This window comes from Marmota marmota, unplaced genomic scaffold, assembly GCF_001458135.2.
Source record: "Marmota marmota marmota unplaced genomic scaffold, marMar, whole genome shotgun sequence".
In the NCBI taxonomy this organism is placed as follows: Eukaryota; Metazoa; Chordata; class Mammalia; order Rodentia; family Sciuridae; genus Marmota; species Marmota marmota.
The window spans coordinates 10,110,079-10,131,103 of record NW_026000206.1 but is presented as its reverse complement, the minus strand read 5'-3'; the positions used below and the strand labels follow the sequence as shown (position 1 = coordinate 10,131,103).

The following is a 21,025-nucleotide window of genomic DNA, read 5'->3' as shown; positions in this document are numbered from 1 at the left end:
GTTAATTTTCATTACTTGTTTCTTCTTCTGGCAGCGATTTCACTTTCATCTGGAGACATCTCTAGTAATTTCTTCTGGTTTTAAATCCAGCTCTTGTTCTTGGAAAGCTCCTTCTCCCACTCAATTTATATTTTTAAAATATCATGTCTATCTATCGTGCATACGTATAGTATAGATTCTTATCCTTATAGAATGCTATTTTTCATTTACTTCCTTATTCCATTTGGAATTTCTTTGAATGAAGTATAAGGATCTAACTTCGTTTTTCTAATAGTAGATAACTTAGCAATATGCATAAATGATTTTCCCCATCTGGATACACTTGAAGTAAGCGATTTTATTAATGTTCTTATGTTTGTATCTTTTTTGTCTAAGTTCTCTGTCTGGCAATGGTTGTCTGGAATTTCCAGTGTCCCACAGCTTGCTGCAGGTGGCAGGAATGGTAGTATTTGTTGACATGAGAAAGGGAAATTATTGCCCATTTTCTGTATTTTTCAATTAATTTTATTTTTTTGAGGGGGGTTGTTTAGTTTCTATCCGCAGCATTGTGTTCTTTATTTAACACCTCACATTTCTGAAGCATGCCTGATAGCAGCTTCAGCTTCTCCAGATTTCTCTAGAAGAATGATATTTGAACACACAACTAGCTGCTCTTGCTGAAGTGAAACATATTTCCAGATGTGTGTGTTAGAAAATGCTCTCCTCTCTTCCTCGTATGAAGGTGCTGTGCCCACACTTCCTCCTTTTGCCCATCTCTGGGAACACTTCTCTGTCTCCTGTGGCCACCCTCATCTTGCCATCAGAGTGGCTTGGCTTCTGCCTGTCTTCCAAATTCTAGATCAGAGACCCCAGCTGAGTCCCAGGTTCTGTTGGGGCCTGTGGGTGCTGGGCATCTTGTTTTGTACCATCTATGTGGGCCTGTGACCTTAGCACCTCCATGACATCCCAGGCCCCACATGAGCTAGGGACTCTTGGTATTGGGCCCTATGAGGTCCTGTGTTAAGCAACCAGGCAGTCAGCAAAGACCCTCAGATCTGTGCAAGCTGCTGACCAAGGTGTGCTGAGAACTTGTGAGAACAAGAAGGCAGGGAATTGAAGGGAAAGCAAGGGACCGGGAGACAGGTGAGCATGCAACGAAAGCTGACAAATAAAGGCACATCTCTCCATAGACGGAAGAGGCTAAACAGGCTTGGGGTTCAGAGCTTTTATAGGGCAGGCTCAGGGATTAGAGCTGGGCAGGTCCTAATGTGGGTGGTCAAGGGTGGAGCTGGTATGAGGGAGAGGTGAGCAGGAAAACAAAGTTTTTCTTCAAATGGCAGCTGTCACTTAAAGTGGCTGTCTAGATGCTAAGCAAGGACCTTACATGTCCCCCTCCCTTTTTTTTTGTTATTGGGCCTCTTAAGGGACAGGGCATAGATCAATCTTCTGTAGCTTCTTCCTGCTGGGAAGGGGCAGCATTTGGACCCTTGTTAGGGACACAGGATGTCCTTGAGGCAATGGTGAGGGTCAGGAGGTGCCGGGAGATGCTGACTCCACACGGCCCAATTTTGGTCAGTGGTTGGAAGTCCTGTAACAGAAGCTGGCTCATGGTTTGGTTAGAGATCCTTTGAACCTGGTCTTGAATAAATCTAATGACGCAGGGAACAAGCATTAGCAAAAGGCCTATGGCAAGGAGAAAGGTCAGGAAAGGAAGTGCCACTGGAGAAGGGGTCTTAGCTGCCATCCTTCAGTTCCAGTGGCAGTGGGGAGCTCTGAGGCCTGAAGGAGATCAGAGGTAAAGGGGGCATTAGGAATGACGTTCCCTTGGTGGTAAGGAATCCGCTGTCCTCAGCCAAGGGAAGGGTTGAATTGACACTTTTTTTTTTCTTTTTTTTTTTCCTTAGGCCTCCTATCAGGCCTGCTGAGTCTGTCCTTTGTCATTGTTAGCTTCAGTGTGGCCTTGGCTGGGGAGATTGCTGCCTAGGGATTTACAACGTAGGAGGTTTCTGGGTCCCTTGTTTGCCTACAAGTGAGGTCTCTGGAGGAATCCAGAGCTTTAGTGGCAAGTAGAAGGTGGGTGGGGGAGCAAGAGGGGCAAAGGGAAGGCTTAGAGTGGAGAAAGGAGAAAGCCTGCTCATACAGGATTTCCTTCCGTTTTCCTGAGCGCTTGCAAAAGTCATGAAGGTTGGAAGGTTGGATTGGTGGATGGGCCTTTAGATCAGGATCCAAACGGACTGGGGCTGAGAGGGCGAGGAGGCAGCCGAGAGGAGAGTCAGACGGGATTTGGGGGTTCTCCACGGCGAGTTGGAGTCTGGGACTGAGAGAAGGGAGTCACCCAGTTCTTCCCTAGTCCTGGGCTTTGCCTGTAGAGAGTCTTGGCTGCCTGGCCAGGGCTTCCATGAGCTCTGCTGAGGAGCTGAGAACCAAGACCCGAGAGTGAACTCACCAAGGGGAAGGATGGGAGAGGGTCTTGGTGCTGGGCCAAGATCTAAGTGCTGGAGAGGACACTTGTCACTGCCATCTCCAGGAGTAGATTTGTGAGGAGGACAGGAGGGGAAGGGCGAAGTGTGGATGAGGAAGAGCGCTGGGTGAATGGAAGAAGGAGTGTGGTAACTGTCCAGGGCCCTCAGTCCATGGTCCCAAAGCAGCTCCAATCCCTGGAGGGGAGAGCAAAGCCGATGCGAGACTGGGATCGAGTCACTGGCAACAAAGAAAGAAAAGTGGCCCAGGACTAGTCACACACACTTCTGGGGTAAGAAGCAGGTTTACTGTCATGAGGCTGACAGGCTGCTCTGCAGAAGGAGAGGGGCAGCAGCAGCCAGGAGGGAGAGCAGGATTGTGACTGGGCAGAAAGTGGAGGGAGGTTTTGAGACGGATGTGAACGGGCTTCTGTTGTGAGGCCATAGAAGGACTTGGAACATCCTAGACAGTAGGGTCCACCTTGGAGGGGGTCATGGGAAGTCACTGGCCGATGGAATAAGGAAGGGTCCTAAGGTCAGGGTGAGGATCACGGGAGTGGCAGGAGGGTGTTAGACAATATCATCTGGACATTGTGGAAGGTCAGATCATGTGATCAGGTCAGATATTGAAACTGAGATCTATGTGGTGGGGCTTGAAGTAGAGGACCCAAGGGCTTTTCTATATGTGAAAGATCTGACAAGGAGAAAGGCACATGAACCTGGATGACACCATCTGCCCCAGCCACCTCGTAGAGGACCCAGAGATGCGGGTTGGGCTGTGGCAGCCTGTGAGCGTGTAGCAGGAGGAGAGAAGGGTGAGGGGCCAAGGGGACAGTTGCTGCGACAGCTTCATCAGAAGGAGGATGTGGTATGGCAGGGGCTCATCCTCTGGGTCGAAGGAGGAGGAGTCCTGGGTAGGATCTTCTGTCCCTTTGGAAGCAGGTGCAGGGGAGGTGAGAGCTAAGAGGACCTGTGTGGGAGTGCAAGAGATGCAGAGAGAGGGCTTAGAAAGTAGAGAGGAGAAGGCCTGAATGTATGATATCTCTTTCCATTTTCCTGAACGCTCACAATAGTTGTTAAGATCCCTGATACTATTGGGATCTAGAGTGCTGATAAGTGGCTCTTTAGAGTCTAAAGGATAGTAAGGCCAGATCTGATTGCACAAATGAATAAGTTTGGGGGGGGTTTAGTTAGCCAGGAGGCAGCCTCGAGGACTACGGGAGGGAATGGATGAGGAGCAGCCCGTGGTGAGATGGAGGAGCTGAGTTTAGAGGTGGGGCCTCCCCCAGTTTCTACTAATCACCTAGTTGAGAGGATGGTTTTGCTTAGGGGGTTGTCACTACTGCTAAGTAAGCATCGGGAGCAGGGCCGATAGAGGCACTTGGGTGCCCAGCCAGGACTATATAGGGACAGAAGCCGTAGAGATTAACCCAAGGCCGAGAGGTCTCACCAGGAATGACTCCCAATTGCCCTCAGTGGTATTTCTCAAAACCCAGGACCCAAATAAAAGAATACCTATAGATCTGGTCGACAGTAAGGATCAGCCGTAGCTGTGAAAGCTGTGGCTGGGGGTGCCCCCGACCACACAGTAACCCTGGGAGTGCCGGACAATCAATGGTCACTTCCTGGGACCCATAGGTCATTTAAGTCCACCGGAGACAGGGGTCTTACCTGGAATGTCCGGTGGTGGGTGCAGAGAGAACGTTAGGCAGAATGTAGGGCCTGGTCTCATGATGGAATTTGGATCGGGGCCCAGGGACATTCAGTGACCTTTGAAGAGGGGAGTGGGTGCCTGGGCACACTGGGGAACCGTATCCTGGGTTTTGGTACCAATAAAAGGAAAGCAAGGAACTGGGAGATGGGCGAGTGAGAAATGAAAGATGGAGACCAGGCAGAGATACACACAAGAGCTTATTTGTCAGGGCTGAAAAATAAAGGCCATCTCTCCATAGACAAAGAAAGACAAAACAAGCTTGGGGTTTGGGGCTTTTATGGGGCAGGCTCAGGGACTAGAGCTGGGCAGGTCCTAATGCAGGCGAAGGTTTGGTTTGGGTGAGGGAGTGGGGAGCCTTTCTCAGAAACACCCTTGGGCGGGAAAGCAAAACTTTTCTTAAAATGGCAGCTGTCACTTAAGATGGCCTTCCAGATGCTAAGCAAGGACCTTATAGGAATAAAAAACATTTGGCTGCACCCACTTTCCCTCATGGCCTGAGTCCACTGTGTGAATCTCTGCTGCATCAAACAAGCAGGAAGCACCTTCCTTGGACAACTTAGAATCAACTGGGACAGCAGGAGAGTGGAGAAGCAGAATTTCCACAGACAGAGGAGGAAGCCTCCTGCAGGCGTGCAGGGAAGCGCTGCTCTTCTCCCGTGGGCTGGGCTGCTGGGGTCTCCACAGAGCCCTCCTGGCTGTGCCTGCCTCGCCCTGGGCTGGGCTCCCTTCATGTGCCCAGGTGGGCTGGAGCCAGGCTCTGTGGCCAGATGACACTCTCTGGGTTGGCCCTGGACTCGAGTGGAGAAAGGAGAAAGGGGACACCTCCCCAGGATGGAGTGGCCTTTGTTCCATGGCAAGTGACCACCAAGGACCTCAGATGTCTGGATGGATCTCCTGTGTCCCTGGCCAGTCACATCCATTTCCTCATGTCCCCTCTCTGTCTGGTTGCAGAAACAAATTGCTGTTTTCCTACTGTTTTGAAAATGTGTGAAAATGACTAGAAATTTTGGTCACCACGTGAATCCTTTTATTATAACTGAAAAGTAGGAAGGGATGATTTTAGTTTAAACAAATAGCAGTTACAGGCATAATACATCACATTAAGAAAGGCTAATTTTGTATTATTAACTGTAATCAGAAACACAACGTGAGGCTTCTCCCGTTGGCACAGATGCTAGGTGTCCCCACACCTTTGAGCAGGCTGCCTAGTTTGCACACTGCTTGAACTTTCTCAGTGATGGCTTTGCCTGTGATAACAGAAATATTCAAATATATTGAAAGTGATCTCACACTTTTCAGCAAATGCAAGGCCTGGGTTATTGGGAGAAAGGTCCCCTCAGCCAGAACCGCAGGATCTGAAGTTCCCAGGAGCACAGCTGAGCTGTGGGCTGCTTCCTGCTTCTGTTCCAGCCCTGAGCCTCCCAGGGCACTGCCACATCCTGACCCATCAGGGGCAGGAGGCATCGAGGAGGGGCGTGCTCTTCCATCCTAACAGCTATTTCCTGTGTATGTGGAAAAACTCTAACGACCGGTTACTGACTTTGCCAGGCACCCCCAGCCATGTTTTCAGTGTTTTCCCTTGCTTCACCAATATGCCATTTTGTTCAGGAAGGTTCCGGAAGGTTCCTGAGAAGATTATGGTAGGTGGCTACACATATAGCTTCTTCTGGATTTGGGGATTTGCACCTATTTATTTTTTCTACAAAAAACCCCCATCATTCTTTGGGGGGAAAAGGAGAGAAAACCAAGAGACAGAACTCATTTTGCTCAGACAAAGTGGGTGCACTGATCCTCTGGTACCCTCACTGCCCTTTGAACGAGGAGAGATGCCTAGAGCAGAATAGTGTAAGCACAGGTGTAAAGATGCCTCCCTGACCCACAGGAGATGCCCAGCCCTGCTCCTCGAGACTGAGTCCCAAGGTAGTTAGCTTACAGCATTTGGTAAAGGAGAAGGGGTGCTGCTCATGGAACCAGGGCTCCACCTCAACTCGAGTGTCCTGAGGGGCCTGAGAGAATCAGACGAAGTCCCTTCAGATGCTGGGGCCATTCTGCTGGCTTTGAGGAAGGTCTCCAGCAGGTGCCTAGGAAGGGCCAGCAGTTGGGAACTGGGAGTTGAGAAAGGTCTCCACCCACAGGGTGAGAAGTAGGAACCAGAGTCCTACAACCACAAGTAACGGGGTTCTACTGGCAGCCACATGGGCCTGGATAGGACCCCGGCCTGAGGAGAAAGCAGCCTGCTGGGACCCTCCACTGTAGCTTGCCCCAGCCTCCTGGGTTCTCGACAGCGAGATAGTAACATGTATTAATCTGAGCAGCTGAATTTCCACTGCTGACATCTCCTGCAGCAATGGGAAAGAGGAGCACTGAGGGGAGACAGGGATGGCCACAATCAGAGGGTGCTGTGCGCATTTCCAGGGTGCCCATCTCTCTTCCAACTAAAACACTCATTTTACGGTTTGTGCACGTATGGGGTGTGTGTATGTGTGTGTGTGTGTGTGTGTGTGAGAGAGAGAGGAGAGAGAGAGAGAGAGAGAGAGAGAGAGAATATCAGGGTCTCACTATGTTGACCAGGCTGATCTCAAACTTGTGGGCTCTGGGGGCCCTCCCCACCTCAGCCTCCCCAAGAGCTTGGGCTGCAGGTATGCTGCATCCAGGATGATGGTGTCCTGCTGGACTTGGACCGACACGGGACTCTGTGGATTTAATCACAGTTGAGGGACAAGGAGCACTGAATTTCCACCTCCCACAACCAGTGAGTGAGTCCCCATAAAGAGTACCAGATATGATCCAAGTCCAGTGGTAAATCCCAGATGTTGTTCTTAAGTGTTTTTCACCAGAAAAATCAACCCATCTTTAAATATTGTTGTCTCAATCTCATATTTCCCTTCATCTTGACATCTTCCTTGCAAAACTCAAGAACAACTGTACCCTTACAAGATAACATCAGGCATCTTTATTGAGCCATGCCAGGGGTCTCAGAGTCCCTACTCTTATAATAAGATCCCAATTTTCTAATGAAAGCTGTTTATTGATGGCCTAGGTTTTTCAACACAGTAGCATGCCAATAAATTGGTGAATATTTCAGTTTGTTAGATTTCCCCAAACATTCTGTGGAAATCCTTAGACGATTTGCCATATAAACTCAGTTAATTGCTTTATATAGTAGATATATAGAAACTATTTAGATATACAATATGACAGACATTCATAAAGTACTAGAAAGACATATTTGTCAATACTGTGATGTATAAGATAATTATTTTTATTATGTGAATTTCTGAGTTGAAATCAAGATAATCTCAGTTGTACTAATGACTGGCATGGCCTTAACTAGCTGTCATGAAGCGAGAAGGGAAGGCTCTGAGTGATTTTCTGATTCTTCTCATTCTTCCTCATGCCTGGAATGTAAATCTCAGGGCACCATAAAATTGAATAAAAAAATGTAAGTTTAAATTATTTTTTATTTTAAGTCGGGTAGGAGCATAATAGAAAAAGATCATCAAAAACAATGAGAAGAAATAATTGTTAATTTCTACAGTACCTTGAAACAGAAGCCCAAGAGAATAAATGGAATAAGGATACTATTAAAATTTCCTCTTTTATTATATCTTCGCTGTCAGAGTAATTGTTGCTGTGTCCAATATATGCAGGGGACAATTTACTTGCTGTTTTCTATTAGTTTTTAACATTAACATATACAGAAATAAAATGAATAGCAGGCTTGCTTTGCTTAATTAAATGACTGACAAGGCACGAGTGCTGCCATCCTGTGCTTCCTCCTAATATCGAAGCCCGGCGAGCGCGTGGAAGTGGCACAGGCACGCGGACCTTCTTCATTACGTGAGTGTTGATGCAATATTGTAGATTATTTTCAGGCCACCACATAGGAAGGGGCACGTGGGCCTGTTCCTGCAAGAATTACACATTAGTATTCAGAAGAAAAAACCCCAGTGCGGCGCGTGCACAGGGGGTCAGCTTCTCCCACATCCTTGGCTCTGCAAGGCCGTGGCTTCCATACACAGAGGTGCTGCAGGGTGGGTTTTCTGATGGTGGAAGGCGTGGAATGGTCAGATGTAGGAAGCTACTGGGGACGCACGGGCTTGCCCCAAACCCTGGGTTTCCTGCATTATTTTAAGATTGGCTGGGATCTTAGGATGTCGTCAAGCCTGGTCCTCTCTAGGCCATGCTGACTAGATGTGATAAATGTTTCCCAGAATGAAACACTCACCCTGAATGTTTTCTGAGAGCAGGCCAAGTGCTGCCACCATGCTGACCTCCCTTCTCCCTGTCCCTCCCATACAGAGGTGCACGTATGCATGCCATGTATACGTGTACACACGCAGGCCATGCACCATAGGCACAGTGACTAAGTCCTAGTGCAGCCTTGGTGCTGGCTTTAGTGCTGCCTAGACAAGGGGACAGGCGCACAGAGGCGTGCAGCCACTGAGGGTTACAGCACGTTGAGAGCTGTACCTGGTCAGACCACTGATGGGCTTGTTTATTCAGGGGCCATTTGTTAGGCACCCACTGTGTACCAGCTGCTCCTCCAGGATGGGGACACAAGCGGAGGCATCCTGACTACCTCATGGGGCCAACCTCCTAGATCAATTGCAAGGTCTATAACCCACTATGATAAGGACTACTCGGCCAAGTGCAGCAAATGAGCTGCATCTCTGAAGGTTGATTAGATACCCAGGAAAACACATGGCTGCCTGCAAGTGAGTGGGGGGCAGCGCCGGGCCTGGTAGCCCAGCCTTCTCCTGTTGCAGCTGGGGTGAGCTTTGGCACTTTGGCAGGGGGCTGAGCCAATGTCTGCTGGTCCCACGTGTGCAAGTGTGCACAGACCCCTGCAGTGTCCTGGTGTCCTGACTTGGAAGCTAACAGGCATCAAACAATATAGAACGTGTTTGTAAATGGAAGCATGTTTGGTTGATCACTTAAGTCCTTCCCCACAGTACTGGAGTTTTTATCAAGAGAGTGGGCTCAAATAGTCAGAGGCTTCCTTTTTTATGGCTCTAGAGACCAGAGACCTCCAGGGAGCACTGTTCAGCTGCCCACCCCAGTTCCACATTGTTTTGGTGCTACCAGGTGGGTTCTCTGCTCTCGCCACAGATCCCCTCCCACTCACGTATCCGGTGGTGCCTGGAAACCCCCTGAAAGCTGGTGTGGCTGTGTGTACTGCCACACAGCACACCAATTCCCCCAAAGAGCATGTGGCCTGGAAGATAGTGATTCACATTTCCAAAATTGCTAATAAAATTCAACAAATGGAAAACCAAAATGTCAAACAAGCAATAACACCGATGGTATTTCTCTTAGGCCAAGTAAAGACAGTCAGGGTGACTTTAATTGGTTAGAATAATGAAAGGGAAAATGCAGTGACTCAATATGGGGAGAGCGAGTGTGACTTTGTTAAAAGGTGGCAATGCCACATGCCTGGAACAGTGGACATTTTACATTGGTGCTACCAATAGGAATTCATGATGAGGATGGTACTCGGTGTCCCACCTCTATAACTGAGGGCTGTAGGGATTCCAGTCCCTGGCACCTGCGCTGTGCTCGACCCGATACTAAGGAGTGATATTTATGAGGCACAAGGAACTATGGGACTTTGTGGGAAACTGCACATATTGGGCTTGCAGGGAGCATCTTAATATTGACTTGCATGAATATCCAGGTACTGAGCCTCCACATTCGAAGTTTTCATGGACCCATTTTCATGGATCCAGACAGAAGGCTCTTGCACACTGAGGCATCTGTGTGCTATGGGATGCCATTTCAGATTCTCATCATTGTTGTTCTGCCTTACCAGCACCAATGCTGCCGACACACGACTTGTGGGTGACTTCCCTTGAAGCCCTCTGCCCCACAGAGGACCACCCTTCACACAGAAGAAATCGTGACATCTTTTCAAAGGGAAATACCTTTTGGTGTATGTGAACCTAAGGTTAAAAGAACAAAGGCAACATGTGGAACACACTGGTCAGATGTTTCCAAGTGCCCAGGTGCTCTGGGGTGGGGGTCACCAACAACTGGGTCATCGCTGAAGGTCTCTGTTTTCTGCAGAGTGAGTGCTACAGACATTTGCAAAGCTGTAACCATTGAGGGTTCTGGAAAAACTGGATACCCATTGTGACCAGCTTCAGACCCTCCTCCACTACCCTGAACTCTGTCCAGCCTAGCCCCAGGCTGGCTTGGAAGAGTGCAAGGTTCCTGGGCTCTGTCTATGGTATTTCCAGGGGCTTATGATCATGTGACAACTCATGTTTTTTTTTTTTTTTCTGTTTTTGTATTTACAATGATATTGCTAAAAATGTAATGCAAATAAAGTGGGGAATGTGTCCAGATATCTCTAGCTTGATCCATGTTTCATGCAGAGTATATCACATTAAGAAAGGTTAATTCCGTATTAAATATAATCAGAATCATAATGCAGGCTTGTCATGCTGACGCTGTGGCAGGTGCCACAATGTTGCTCAGCAGGAAGGCTTGTTATATTTTTATATGTTAGTAGATCTACTTAGAATTGATCAAATCTTTGCTTCCGAAACATATATGCAACACCTCCACACACACCATAAACCAGACTCTCAGAAAACCATAATGATGCTTATCAGTCACTCGTTTTGAGTTTGCTTCTGAAAAACCTCCAGCTAGCTTGCTACCGGAGCTCTTAAAACATAGATCTTTTTGCTGTACTGATAATTCACTCACAGCTTGAGATTGATGACTGTGTGAAGTCCATAAAAGATGTTACCACTATATTTTGTTCTTATGATTTATTTTATCATGTTGTCAAGGTTTGCAGAAAACAAGAAACAAATCAATGAATGCCATGCTTAAATATTAAAGAAGGCTGTAATACACATTTTTATTCAGATGCCTTATTCAATCTTGTGGCTCAGAAAAGAGTAGTGGCAACCAAGCTTTTATTTGAATTACTTTTGAAGAAATTAATTTAGGAGGACTGTTGAATTGTGAATGGCAAAGGTAGCTAACCTCATTTGCTTAAATAGGAATGGATGGCTGCTGGATCCTTGGAAAAGCAGCCCTAACAAACCATTGGGAAGTGGGTAGATTTTAAAGCATCAAGAACTTGGGCTGGAGCATGCTTATCAAGTTCCAGCTGGTGGTGTGGACAGAAGGATGTTTGGAAAGAAGCAGAGAGAGAGGACTTTACTAGGGATGGATGGGGAACGGAAGCTGTGCACTTTGCTTTTGAAACGGACCATTTCCTGCATCATTATACGAAATCAAGATCACTATCTATTCCTAGGGCAGGCACTGCCTGCAAGCACGGCATATTCCAGAATTGTTGGCCTTTCCCACACCTCGTTAGAGAGCCAGCAGAGAAGAACAGCTCAATCTTGCTTTATCTTTCTGAATTTGACTGGCTTTCTGAAGAAGAGGTCTACCTGTCCAGTCGCTGCCACATTGAACCAGCACAGAATTGGAAACTGTCTGACTCCAGGCCACCAAGACCACACTGCCAAGCCAAGGATTTGTTGCCTTTTTTGAAACAAAATGAATGAACGAAAAAGAGGTTCAAAGGCCTATGTCAGAAATGAAACTCCCAGGTCACGCCAGGTCCCAGGATTCCAATGATTCGGCCTATTCTCTTCCTGCAAACTCAGGTCTGTGCATTTCGCCTTCAGATTAGCAAAGGAAAAGTAATTAGGCCCAGCACCATTCCGTTGTTAAGTGTGTTTTATTGTATTTTATTATATTCTTGTTTTGTGGAAATTGGTAACCAACACATGGTATATGTGGAGATTCCAAATTAACATGAATATTCAATTAACCACAAGACCCTGCTCTTTGACCACTCTGAATAAACTGGAGTTTATTTGAATTTAGAAAACAGATAAATTAGGAGGCGATCATTTGCATTACAATGGGATTCTTCATTCTAAGGGAGATTCCTTGTGGGATTCTTTTAAATAGAAAGCTCTCCAAGTACTTTGAAAAAATATAATTTGATTTTTAAAAATTCTCTTCTCATGTAGTTTCTCAGGAACATGCCTATTGTGTGAAATGAGAGGCATACCTATTTAATTTGGTAATGAGAGAGCTTAATTGCAAATATTTTGGACTTAAATTCAAATATAGTTGGGTGAAATTCATGCCCAGACGTAGAACTTCCTGTCTATTTCACATTTCCCTTGGGTCATGGCCAACCTGAGGGTACATCCCATTCTCAGCTAGTCCTCCCTGTGCTAGTAGCTGCCCAAGAGGGAGTCACCTGGGGACAGGTGTGATGCTGGTGACTGCAGGGTCACCATGGCCTCCCTTTAGTACACAGGGAAGGATATGTAAGGAGGAGGGGGTGCTGCTGGACCCCTGGACACTCAAGCAGTTTGGTAGAAACTGACGGGAGGGCACCCAGTCAGAGGCCCACAGACCCCTCCTTGCTCTCAGCTCTGCGTGTGTGCACGCCTTGTGATGCCTGCGTGGCTGCTCTGGAGCTGAGGACGAGAGCAGAAATGCCGAGGAGCAGGAGATTCCAGGTGGATGGGCCTGCAAGGCTGGGGCAGTGGGGACATCCATACCTTGGTAGAGTGGGGCCCGCTTTGTGCAAGAGATGTCTGCACAGAGTTCTGGGAACTCAGAGGTGAACTCTCCTCTCCTCAGTGCCTCATCCCAAGCCTTATTCACTGGCTCAATGACAAGAAGGGGCCATGTTTTGAAATCTGGGGTAACCAGCTGAGGGGGCCTCTGAGAACCCGTGCAGGGACAGGAAGAGCTGACGAGCTCCTGCCTTCTCCAGGAGTGGCTCCTCCAAGGGCTTCGGGAACCTGCTCTGGAGAAGGCCACGGACCACCAATCTCTGCAAGGTTCAGAGACGGTTGATTGACTAGAGTCATTCTGGGAGAGGCTTCTAACTCTGAGGACTCTTAGTGGGCACTTACCTGTACCTCGGGGAAGCGAGTCAGCTGGAGGGATTTCTTAGCTGGAGTCCAGGACTTCGTGTAGAGGTTGTGTGTCCAGATCTCTGGCCACTCTGCCAATGGGTCTCTGTCCCCAGAGATCCTGGAAACTCCCTCTTACCCTTGGAGCCGCTTATCCCTGTTCTTCCTGGATCTGCCTTTAGCTTTTCCATGGTCTCTTGTTGCCACGTGGCCTAGGAGTTTAGGCCATGCGGGGTGACTTCGGGGAGGTCCCTCCTGGTGGGGAGGTACTTCTTGAAGATGAAGAAGAAGAGGACACTTGCCTTCCCTCCTGCTGAGGCAGCACAGCCCTGTGCTGTCTGACTCCCCTCCCGGACACCAGGCTCCCCTGCAGCTGGAGTCTGCTCCGCCCTGGACCCAACTTCCTCTCTGACTCCTCTGCAGTGTCCTCCGTGTCCTCTGGACCTCTTCTCTCCAGCTGGCCTCTCTTGCTCAGGGTGCCAGGGTCTAGGTAGGAATTGGCCCCAGGTTTCTCTTTGTAAGCAGGAGAGAAACTGTGAGACCTGGAGCCCAGGGGCAGGGATGTGGATCCCAGAGGTGACTCCTTTCTAATTAAGGAAGCCTGTGAGAGGGAAGCCAGTGAGGGGCAGGCACTGGGCTCCCTGCCTGTGCTCAGCGTCACACTGCCACTCTCAGGGGCATCTGGATCACCTAGGGGTCCACCCTGCCTAGGAGGCATATGTGCTCATATAGCCACGCACACACACCACATGCGTACTGTACATGCAGGTCAAGTGCACATTTGCACACTGGCAAACATGCCACACGTGCACAAATGTCACACATGTGTGTGCATAACCACACCTAGGCCTAAGTAGCACATGTGCATACGTAGACACGCCACACAGCACGGTGCTCACACTGCTGTTGGGGTCCTTGGTTCCTCTGACCTGTAATTCCTAAGTGGGAGGTGGAGAGAATGACTGCACCAGCCTTCCTTCCACGAATGTGCCCAACAATTGGTTTTCTTGCTAAAAGGTGAGGGCCGCAGCTCTGCAAGTCCTGAGCCGGAAGGTGCTTTGGTGGCAGCAAGGGCGCATCTAGGTCTGCGCAAGTTGTCTCTGGATCTTTCTGGGTGAAATGGGCATAGAACACACGGTCCTTTCCAAAGCCCAGAATGTTCTTTCTCCTACTCTCTTCCCTGCCTGCATGGGAGGAAATGGACACTGCTTTCCTCCCTGCCCTTTCATGGGCAGATGTAGTAGTCCATCCCACAAGGAAAGAAGATGCCCAGTGGCCACGCTGCTGGCAAGAGGGAGCAGCCAGGAGAGGCGTGGCAGCATCTGGGCGATGGTGCTGTCCCCTCCAGCTCAGGGCACAGGTCAGAACCATCCTGCTGTCCTGCTGAGCGCTCAGCCCTGTCCAGGCAGTACTGCCCCAGGTGGCGTGGCCTGCTCTCCCAAGGATCGCACTCCCTGGAACACATGCCTTCCTAGGAGCAGGTGAGCTCAGCTCCTCAGGACCAGAACTGAGCCTCCTGCGCCCACTGGGCTGTTTTGCTGGTCAGTTGGCCCTGGCCTTCCACCTGCACCTACCACCTGCTCAGAGGGAGGGGCCCGCAGGTCTCGCTCTCAGAGTGGAGCCTGCGCCAGCCACGGTGTTCACTTCCCAGTGCCTCCTTGGACGTCCAGCAGGGCTGGGCCCACATTCTGTTCATGGATATGTGAGCACGTGTGTACGCCTGTGTGTGTGTAAACATATGTCAACACACACATATAAACATATAGATATGTAATCTATTAAAATGCTCAGCCATCTGCTGTGCTGTCTAGAGGAATGCCGGCTTCTCTAGGTGGCACCAGCTCCATGGCCTAGGCTCCAGCAGAGGAAGGACTCGGTGGCTGTTCACCCATTTATCCCTCCAACAGTCTTTGCCTAGAACCCAGCAGTCCTGAGGACATACAGTATGGAGCAAGAACAGTGACCTCACAGAGGCTTCAGAGGGGCGGGAGAATGATCCTCCCTGAGCGGCAGGGTGACCTGGGGGAGGTTTGGTGGAAAACAATGACACCAGCTCTGAACAGGGAGGCCTGCAGGGTTCAGGTTAGGGACAGTTCTGAGGTGGTGACACTTTTATGATGCTCCGGGGAGAGGGCACGGACCTAGTTTGGGGGGCAGTAGGGTCTTACAAAGTGGCATTGCCCAGGTGTGGTCCCTGCCCTGCTGTCCTTGGTGCATCATGAGCTTTCGTGAGTGAACCCAGTGGAAGGGGAAGCCCGCCGGGCCCCGTGGCCGTCCCTGTGGCCTCTCTTTCCCTGACGGAGGGAGAGATTTCCTCAGCTCTTCCTGGCAGGGACTGAGGCTCTCCTTCTGCACAGTGGGATAGGCTACTGTTTAGAATGGTCGGATTGTTGTGGCGTCCGTGGGTCTGAGCATTGCTTAGCTCTGTAAAAGCAGACCTCCGTGGACCTTGTACTGCACTGAAATTCCCTCCCTGGCTGCAGAAAGAGGCCTGGTCAGTCCCCGGGCTGGGCCACAGTGATGGGAAGCTAGTGTGGAGACCATGGAGTTAGCCCGCTGAGAGGCGGCTGGCCAGTGTGGTCTTCTCTCTGCAGATTCTGCCCCTCTCAGCAGCCTTTCCCAATACCCCCGAGTCTGCCCCAGAGCCTGTGCTGCAGCACCATCCAGGGAAGCCACTCCCAGGCCGAAACCATCCACAACTCCCCGAGGCCCATAGCACAAACCCCCCCGCACTCCTCTGTGTGGCAGAGAAACCCTCCGCCTCCATGCATGCTCCCCAGCCCCTCAACTCAGCTAATCCCCGTCTCTCCTCAGCCTCCACTTCAGGCACCCAGGGTGGCCTCCAAAGTATGTCCACACCTCAGCCTCTGGAACCTGAACTGACACCTGATTGGGAAACAGGATCTCTGCAGATGCTAAGTTCGGGGTCTTGAGGGGAGACCATCCTAGATTATCTGTGTGGACCCTAAATCCAAAGACAAATGTCCCACAAGAGACATGAAGGAGGTTAGATGCCCCACAAAACGGAGGCTGAGGCTGGAGAGAGGTAGAAACAGCCCTGGACCTGGAAGAGACAGAGAAGGGGCTTCCTCTGGAGCCACTGCTGGCAGAATGGCCTGTGGGCACTTGGACAATGATGGCCGTCCTCTGAGGCTCAGAGGCCAAGTTCCTGTGGTCCTAATCCACCCCCTTGACATTATTGTCTCGCAGCAGCCACAGGAGACTGGACTCTACCTTCACTGTGGCCCCAGCTGCACTTGTCCTGCTCTGAGCCGGAGGGAGCCCTTGCCTCAGCCAGGGACACACACCAACCTTGTGTGGCCATCCCAGAAGGCCACCTCTGCACTACACCAATGTCCTCATGGTCACCGTGTCGGCTACCCTGGGGACAGGGACTGTCTTGGATTATCGCTGGCGTGATCACACGTCAGCGAGGGGTAGAGCAGCAGCTGCTGTCGCTGAACTGGTAAAGCACTGAAGCAGCCTTGGGGTCAGAGTGGACAGGAAGGGGAAGTACATGAGGGTAGGTCTGTCCCAGCACCGTCACCTCCTGGGTGGGGCCAGGATCAAGCTGACCATCGCAGGCAACACCTGGTTAATTGCCTCCCAGACACCCACCTGGCCACCAAGGGTCAGAAATGGAAGTAGGAGATTCCTCTGTTGAGGTTGAGTGCCCCTCCAAAGCTCACATCAGGGCAGGGTTAAGAGGTGGGACCTCTAAGCAGAGATCAGGTCATGAGAGGTCTGCTCCTGGGAGGGGATTGATGTGGTTATCTTGGGAGTGTGTTCTTGATAAAAAAATGTACTTTGGGCCCAGTTTCCTCTGTTTCACCCATGCTTGCTGCCCTTTGACCATGTTATGACACAGCCCAAAGGCCCTGACCCGACACCAGTGCCATCATCCAGGACCTCCCAGCCCCCAACATGCTCCTCCTGTTTAACCTGACCCAGGCTGTGCCATCCCCTTAGAGCAGCAGGAAGTGGACTAAGCCCCTCCCACTCCAGAAGCTCAGAGTCCAGGACCAGAGATTCACCACCAGGCAAACGTTATTCTCATTAACAACAATCGTGGAGTTTGCCAGATTTACCCAATAAAAACATGGGATTCAGTTACAATTGAATTTCAGACACACAGGAAGTATGTTACAGTGTAAGTATGGCCAAGGCAGTATTGGGGACATACTTACACTAAACAGTCAGCTGCTTTGTACCTGACAGTCTATTTTTAACTGGCCACCTCCTAGTCCTCTGCAGCCCGATTCAGCTATCACAGCAGTTCTAGAAAGTAGGTTGTAACAGGAGCTTCTCGTGGCAGACAGCAGAGGATGAAGAGGCCCGTGTCATTTCATTTTTGCATCAAACCAGTAACCATTTAGCCCATGAGGGGTTGTAAATGCACTTGCATTAGCGTGGTCCCGAGGCCCAGAGGGCAGCCGGGACTCTCGGTGCAGGTGGACGTGACAGCTTGGGAGATGGCCTCTTGGTAGAAATGCAGAGTGTTTTCTGCAGGGAAACTGAGAGAAGGGTGGCTTTCCAGGGTGGAGTTGTGGGGACAGTCCTGACAGCGGTAAAACATGGAATCACAGCCAAAAGGAACCAGCTGCAGAGAACCATCCTCGAGGGTCCCTGAGGTGAGGGTGGGATCTCCAGGGAAGCCGGCTCTGGAACTTGTTACCAGGGTAGGCCAAGGGATGCAAGGAGTTTTCTGGCTCATGTGGAACAAGTGAGACGCGTCCACCTTGGACAGGACAAAGTCCCTCCCTCACACACCTGGGCACCAGTCCCAGTGGCACAGGTCGCCCCTGGTGCTCTTCCCCCCGTTCCCTCTGCTCCGTTAATCCCCCCAGACACTCCAGCCTTGTGCAGTCCCCATGTATGTTCACTGAAAGAATGGGTGCAGGGCACCGAGACCGCACCCCCAGGGTCATGGCGACGGGCAGACACAGGGAGGCGCTCCGTGTCCTTCTCTGCGTCCACATCCTGGAAGGAGCTCACGACAGCTTTCTGCCCGGCCTCCCTGCTCCCTCAGCTGGCCTCCCTGCCTCCCTGGCCTCCCTGCTCCCACACCTGGACTCCTTCCTCCTCAGCTGGCCTCCCTCACAAGCTTCCTCTGTCCCTTCCCCATGTTCCCATTCAGCCTCCAGAGTTGGGCTTCATGCTCTGAGTGTCACCTGTCCCCAGGTCCTGGAGTCAGTTCCCTGTCCTCGCACAGCCCTGGTGGCCCTGCTTCTGAGGCCCTCGTCACCTAATGAAGGGAAGGGCAGGAGGAAGGAGTGGGGGCCTCAGGTGGAGCCCATCCCTGGTGGCTGAACCCACCACACCCAATCATTGTGTCCCATTTCAAATTGGAAAGGCTTTGCAGAGGGCAGGCTGGGGCCAGGCAGGACCAGGGGGGTGGGGACCAGGTGAGGGGACAGGGACCATGGCTGTGGGGGCAGGGTCAGTCCTGAGCCAGGAACAGTGATTGCTGTCATATCTTATGAATAAGCCGGGAGCAGTCTCTCCCGGAGCTGAGGGGAAGGCGGGCCAGCTGCGGGGCTCTGCTCAGCACTCGCTCAGGGGGTGGGTCCCTTTCTTTGGGGAAGCCTGGCCATCTTACAGACAGGCTGAGGAGGCCTCACCCAACAGGAGAAGAAGGCCACTGTCAGGTCGGGCACAGCCTGTCTGCCACCAAGCCCGAGGCCAGTAGTCGGCCCTGTCTGAGGCCGGGCAATGCCGTCCTGGAAACTCCCATGGTCCCCGCTCTCCCCCTTGCCATGCCCTAGTGGGCTCTGGTGCGTCCTGCAAAAGCAGCAGCTGACTCTTCCTAGGCCTGGTGGTGCCCCTCCAGGGGCCTAGGCCGTGTCGGCAGACTCCCACCATAGCTGGCAGCGGAGCGGCCTGCTCTCCATGGTGGGCGGAGAGATGGTGCTGATCAGGAGTGGTGCAGGCAATGTCCTGCCCCCGCCCCATCAACCTGGTCAGCATGCAGCTGACCTTTGCCACTGTGCCAGCTGGTGCCAACCCAGGCTCCTTGCTCATGGGAGCCCTGGTGGGAGCTGCCTCCCAAGGCCCCTCACACCAGAGCCTTTTCCCAGGGAAGAACCAACATATTCAGAGTTTCAGATGGATTTGTCCATGTAACCCACAAGTTCTATGCACATGGACATTTTGTTTTTCCAGTTCTGGGGATTGAGCCCAGGAGTACTCTACCACGAGCTGCATCCCTAGGCCCTTTTATTCTTTATTTGGAGACAAGGTCTTAATAACTGACTCAGGCTGGCCTTGAACTCAGGATCCTCCTGCTTCAGCTTTCTGAGTCCCAACTGGGAAAGCCCATGTGGGATTTGGGCCACACCTAACTTAGCAAGGTGACCAGAGTAGGGCAGGGTGGGATGTGGGTTCCAATCTCACTCTCCTTTCACCAGGTGCCCAGGTTTGGTAACAGGAGCAGTCCAGATTCGAGGCTGCTATTGCATCCAACCAGGACTCAGCCTCGTCAAGGTCCTTGTGTGGTTCTGAGGATTATAGGGTTCCCTTCAGACACTTGGGCTGTGGCAAGGTTGGTGTTGAGCAAATGCCTGTAGGTGTCCCCAAAGAAGCTAATGGTGGATGACAGGCATTATTATTTTTGGTCTACCTTGTAAAGTGTTGTTTTTGACCAAACGCCCTTCATTGCTGACAGCCAGAAAGTCGATCTGACCCCCGTGCAGACAGGAGACACAGTTGGATATGCATCTGCCCTCCAGCAAAGAGCAAGGACTTGGGGCCAGATGGCAGGTCTCGTTCCAGCCCCTCACCAACTGTGTGACCTCAGGCAAGTCATATACTCTCTGTGCCTTAATCCAGTCCTCATTTTAAACTGAGGATTAGAATCATGACTTGCTCAGAGGTTAGGATGGGCGTGGGCCACGTCTTCAGAAGGTCCTCGGTACACGGCAAACACTTGACTGTGCTGTGGGGACCAGCTAGCAGCAGCCCCCGCTGTGCCCGGGGTGGTTGCAGAGCTGTCCTGTCTGGACGTGCCTGGGAGTGTGGAGCCCACCTTTGCAAGTCATCCCAGCCCCTGGGCTACAAAGCATGGAGGGTGGCCCTCCAGTGGACTGTGGATATGTTGGTGAGAAGGAGTCAGCGTGGGCTCTTCAGCTGTGGCAAGCTGTGAATGATGGCAGACCCAGGTGGGGAGGACGGGAGGGCGGGCCCCTCTGCTCACCTGGAAGCCTAGAACTGCTCTGAGACCCAAAGTCAACTCCTGGTAACCTTCAGCCACCCGCTTGCTCCGCTGCGCCACTCTTGGGCCGGGCTTCCTGCGTTCTTTGAGAGATTGTGTGAGGTCACTTGGCCGTCACTCTTTCTCCATGCCTCCCTCTGCTTCCAAGGCCAGCCCACATGGCTGCTGCTCTGGAGGCCCTGCACTGAGGCCTTCCTCTGCCACTGGACGGGTATAGAGAGGCTGCTGGCCTCCTTGGCCCTTCCGCCCCTCCCTGTGCGGACCCCACCCAGCGCCCTGACTCCAGACGGCAGTGGCCCTTGGCCTCCTCTCTCTGATGAGGAGGAAGTGCTGCCTGCCAGCTTATCTGCCCTCCGCTGCCAGCTCCGGCTCTGGTGCCGAGGGGTCTGACTCCTCACTCAGCTCTGCCCCGTGACTCACGGGGCTTTTGCACTGCACCTGGGAGCAGAGTGTGGTGTAAGGAGAAGCAGGCTCACCACGTGTGTGCGCTGACCCCTGTGCCACTTAGGCAGGTATTAACGTCACGCTGTGCTGCTGTTCTTACTTGCCAGCAGAACTGTCTGACCCGTCGGCTCCCGGTGACTACTCTCTCTAGGTTATTTTGTTTTGCATCTTTGCAAGCTTTATAGAATATATACAAGTTAGAGTTTCTTAAAACTCAGAAAAGGATACCCATAGTGTGCTCCAAATAGTGGGGAATAAGCCAGGAGAGGACTGCTTCTGCACCTCCAAGCATTAGGGTTTTCATGCCACT

At 51.2% G+C, this 21,025-nt stretch overlaps 1 long non-coding RNA gene across 1 annotated transcript; it reads right to left on the bottom strand.

The window, feature by feature from the left end:
* Positions 1-11,969: 11,969 nt before the first annotated feature.
* On the bottom strand, positions 11,970-16,806 carry LOC125612735. The gene is made up of 2 exons (XR_007343212.1): positions 16,374-16,806; positions 11,970-13,547 (listed from the first exon to the last, which is right to left on the bottom strand). It is a non-coding gene; the product is annotated as an uncharacterized LOC125612735 (long non-coding RNA).
* Positions 16,807-21,025: the final 4,219 nt, after the last annotated feature.